A 4,933-nucleotide genomic window follows, 5' to 3' on the forward strand; every position below is an offset into this window, starting at 1 on the left:
GCTCTACCCCAGGCTGCCTCTGCACTCTTCTACCTGCTTGCCCTATTCATCTTTACCCGACTTAGCAATGGTGGTGGGGAGAGGGCAGGTGGCGAGTCCCTATTCACAGTGAGAAATAGGCCGGAAGAGGGTGGAAATTTGGGGTTAGGAACCCTCAGGAACTTCTTTCCAAAGATCAGGCCAAGTCTAACTTGTATCTTTGGCCCTCCAGCTGGGGCAAATCTTCCCCTGTCCTTCAATCAAGACTGTAGAAAATGGTGACAATCTTTTCAGCCTTCTCCTCCCTTCACCCTCCCAGCTTTGTCAAAGTCTTCAGCCTTCCCATCCTTGTCCCATAGCAGGCTCACACCCTGTGGGCTCTCCACAGGAGCTGATGCTCTTGGGAAGGGCTGTGGGATGGGCGGGCTCATATCCAGCCTCAAAGGGTTTGGAGGGTGGGGCCGGGGTGGGAGCAGGGTGAGTGACAGCTGGCTAGACTAATCAGGATGAACACCATTTACTGAGTAGCTACTCTGTGCCTGCCCTGAGCTCAATATTCTATGTGTGTCAGCTGACAGTACTCAGGACAACTCCCCAAATATGCATTCTTGTCTCACTTTTACAGATGAGGAGACCTGTTATACTAAGTTATGGGTACACTCAAGGTGACACAGAAAATAGCAGAGAATTCAAACCCAGGGTGGAGCGATGCCAAAGCCATCAATCACATCAGGCTGTGATTGGGAAAGGGCAGTGGACTGGCCTCTTGCAGCCCAGAGACCTAGGAGTGGGTGGGGGAAGGGTGACTGGGAGCCAATCTCAAAATAACCGTGGACAGCCAGAGATGGGCAAAAGTGTTTGGAAGCAGAGGCAAAGGCTTCCCAGTGGGTCTCTAACATCCCACCTCCTGCCTGGCCTGGCACCTGACCCCACAGCTCTGTGCAAACAGCTCTGGCTCCCGCTGGCCACCCTCTCCTCTCCTGGTTTCTGAAAACCTATAAAATCTTTTCTTCACCTGCTGACCAGTTGTCTCCATCCCTACCCCTCCTCCTCGGCCTGTGTCTCACTCCAACTTCCCCCGGTTCCCCTTCATTCCAGGCAGACTCTCCCCTGCTCCCATGCTTCTTCCCTTCCTCTCGGCCATCTCTCCTGACCTTCCGCCCCTGCCATATCTCCTCTTCTACTCCACATCCTCTCTCCTCTCACTTTGCAAGATCCACTGCTCTCACACTAAAATATTCATAGCAGATGGGACCAGAACACTAGGGGAGCCCTGCCTGGCGCTCTGCACCTTTTTACGCTTCTGGTTTGGTCAGTCTGTCCCAGCGCCCAGTTCAGCGGCAGGACCAGGTCTATGGTTCCAGGAGGACATCTAGCCATTCAGCTGACTAGGCAGTCCCCCTACAATGAATGACAAACCTTCCCAATGCCTCCGACCCCCAGCCCTCCTGAGCCCCCCATCCTCCCATGATGGACAAGCAGTGGGGCATGGTAATCCATGAAACACAGAGGTAAACACAGCTCTGGGGTGCTGGGTAGGGTGGCTGAGACCCTGCCATGGGGCTTCACGCCCTACCCCAAAGTGGCCCAGAATAAAGGGATGCCCAGGACTCACCCCATCTCTGAGCTGCAGTGAGGGAAGCAGACGCCTGCTCCTGCAAGGGGGCACATGCCCCTCTCCAGCTTGGGACTGTCCAGTGAGCATCTCCCTGGTCAGGATGTTTTAGCTCCCTCCTCCCTCTGCCCTCCTCCTCTCAATGAGCTCATCTGTCTGGGGCTCCCCACCCCCCTTTGCCTGAAGGGATGTTTGGAAAGAACCTGGCAGAAAACAGAAAAAGAGGAAGGGAGGGATGGAGGAGGTGCGTGCGCCCAGAGCCCTTAGAGAAAGTGGAGATGGGTGAGGAGAGCTCAGGAAGAGCTCATCGCTGCTCCAAGTCGGATTCGAGGTGGGCTGGGGAGCCGCGGCGAGGGGGCCAGTACTGGTTCCTTGCTGGGCTGCTGAGCCACGTGCCTGCGGGTTGGTTTGGTGCCTGCTGTCCTGTTAACCCCTTCAGCACCTGCCAAACTTCAGTGGATGCTGAGACTGTGGCTGAGGCAAGTGAGCACTGAGCTGGAGGGCAGGAATGGTGAGTCGGGATGGGCAGGGAACAGACGTAGGTGCGTTAGAAGGAGACACCCAAACGCCTGGCCAGGTAGCATCCACCCAGCCCCAACCCCAGAGGCAGAAGGATTTGGGAGCATTCAACTTTAAGTTACTGTATGCAGAGCATCCCGGCTCCTGCAGTTCCACTGTCCTGAGGTTGGGGCCCTGTTGATAACTGGGCTATAAGCTCCTGGTGTCGATCTGAGTGATCTGAGGTCAGAGGGAGAGGGGCTGGGAGGTGGGGGCATTGCGGGGGAGGGGTGGATCCCTGCAGAGCTCCCTCTTCTCTGCCTCTCTGAGCCGGGTCAGCGTGGCTGCCGTCCAGCTCCGTTACCTGCAATGCCCCGACAGGGGCCGAGAGGGCTTACGCGGGAGGGGGAGAGGCAGGCAAGGGCAAGGGCAATAGGGGAGCCAGAGGGGGAGGAGGCTCCCTGCCAGGCTCTTATTACTTAGAAGGAACTCCTCCCAAAATAGCTCTGGAGGCCTCACTGGAGCTCTCCCTTCCTCCGCTGCCGGGGTCTTGGCTAGCTTTCTGAGAATTGACAGAGATGGAATCTTCCACCTACCCGCCCCAGTGTAGGTGGGAGGTGGGACCACCCCCAGGGTCGAGTACCTGCCTGGGTAAAAGCATCTCCCGGAGGCTGGGAGCCGGAGCATTTCTGCCCGTGTCACTTCCCCACCACACACTGAACCTCATACCTGCGCTGCTTCCTAGCTCCCATCCTGGCCCTGAGGTGGAGGCGGAGGGCAGGAACCCAGAGGCTTGCCTGGTCTCAGAGAGGACTGTTGGACTAACTGCTTCAAAGACCCTGAGCCCTCCCCCGCACACCCACGCCCCTGGAAAAATCTCCTTTCCCCTTAAATCTACGCCCCATCTCCTCCCACCTGAGAACAGCTTCCTGGCAGCTCCTTGGCTCAGGGTCCAGTCCGTCTCTGCATGCCTGAAAACTTGCTCTTCGAGGTATTTCTGAGCCAGGCTGCCCAGGACCTGAGTGTGCAGGACCCCACCACCACGAAGCCAGCCTGCTGGGCACAGCGGGGGCCTGTGTCCAAACCACTATCCTGCCCTCTAGGGACTTGCAGCCGGAGGCACAGAAAGGGCCAAAGTGCCCATCCATCTGATGGATGCACAAGGGTTTTGAGAATTTTTGAGGAAAGTGCTCTCTAAATGTAAAATTCCTCTAGCCGCTAATGCATCTTTCAAGCACTTTTTCTGCCCAGTTGTGGAGCCCTCCTGCTCTCTAGAGGAAAGCTGGGGGTGTGGAGGGAGGGAATCAAATAATGGGGCAAGTTCTAATTCTGACTTTAAGAATCACTTTCTCTGTGACCTTGGGCCACACATTCTACCTCTCCGGGCCTGTTTCTTCATTTGGGAGGCGTGTGGGTTTCGTAAGGACCCTTCCAGCTCTAAGAGTTGGTGAGCAGCGAGGCAGCTGAGAAGGTGGAGGGCGCGGAGGAAGCTGGCACCTTTCCGTGTCCCCAGGGTCTAAAGATATCCAGGGAGTGCTGTCCCCTCCCTTCCCCTTTCTCTGGGCAGGGGTCACTTTCCTTCCCTTTGGCTCACCTCCTGTCTCAAATCAGCCTCCGGCTCTGGGAAACTTGACCCCTGCTGTAAAAATAAAGTGGGCAGTGTGGATGTCTGGCCCTGTGGACCTAGTGTCTGGAAGCTCCTGGAGAAGGAGGGGGTAAACGTGCAAACTTGGAGACAGGAAGAGTCTTAGCCTTTTTAGGGCCACAGACCTCTTTGAGAATGATGAGAGCTAAAATGTACTGCGGGCTGACCCTATGCCTAGAACTCTGTTAGCACTTTTACGTATGATAATATCTCATCCAGTCTTCATAGGTCCACATCTGATGTTTGTGAGGCCTGGGGCAACTGCACAAATGATAATTACATATATGTCTAAATATAAGTTATGAATCAAGATAACAAAGTGTTAAAACTCATCTATTATCCTCCACCTTTGATGAAGTCTCCTCAGTCTTAACTTTAAGGCCAGGCCCAAAAGCCATTCCCTGGTCCACTCTTCCCTGGTCTTGCTGGGACAGGGTCTCTCACGCATGCCTGGGAACCCTCCATCTGCATGTCAAGTTCCATCCACTTCCCACCCTCTGTAAACAGCTGCCCTTTGCCCCGGCCTGTGGGTGCATATCCGGCATGGGCAGCTCCTGAGAGGATTGACCCGGGGAAGAGGCCTGCTTGGAATCGGGTCACGTGAACAGGGAATTCCAGGGTCCCGGATGTTCGGAGCGTGGTCTGGAAGAGGAGGTGTATAGACTACCCTCCCTTCTGTCCCAGGAACCACTTTTCCAGTGAGGAGGCGTAGGGCCAGAGGAGGGCCAGAGTGAGGCCCTCCAAACTCAGGAGCCCAGGGCTGAGGCCCCTGTTGCCCAGGTCTAAGGGTGGCATTGCTCTTAACAATTGCATGAGGTGAATATCGTCCTTTTCACCATATTACAGATGAAGCGGCTGCAGAAGGTTGCATAACTTGCTCAAGGTCATACGACAACATATGCTGGAGCTGGGACTTGATTCCCCAGTGCCTAACTCCAGAGCCCCTATACCACTATCACAGCTATACTGAGCAAGCCTCTCTCCAGTATTTCCAGTACAACCTCAAGGGGTCCATGATCTCTGAAGCCCCCCAGGGACCCCAGGTTAAGAAGGTGGGCGGTGCGGGGGCAGTAGCAGAGGTCAGGCCATGAAGTGGGAGCAGGTTTCCAGGTCTGAACCCGTCTCCAGACAGGCAAAGGTTGGAGGGTCAGGACCTCAGACAGGCCCTGTGGTGGCGGGAGGGGGCTGCTGAGAAG

This window comes from Phocoena phocoena, chromosome 8 (genome assembly GCF_963924675.1).
Source record: "Phocoena phocoena chromosome 8, mPhoPho1.1, whole genome shotgun sequence".
Taxonomy (NCBI): Eukaryota; Metazoa; Chordata; class Mammalia; order Artiodactyla; family Phocoenidae; genus Phocoena; species Phocoena phocoena.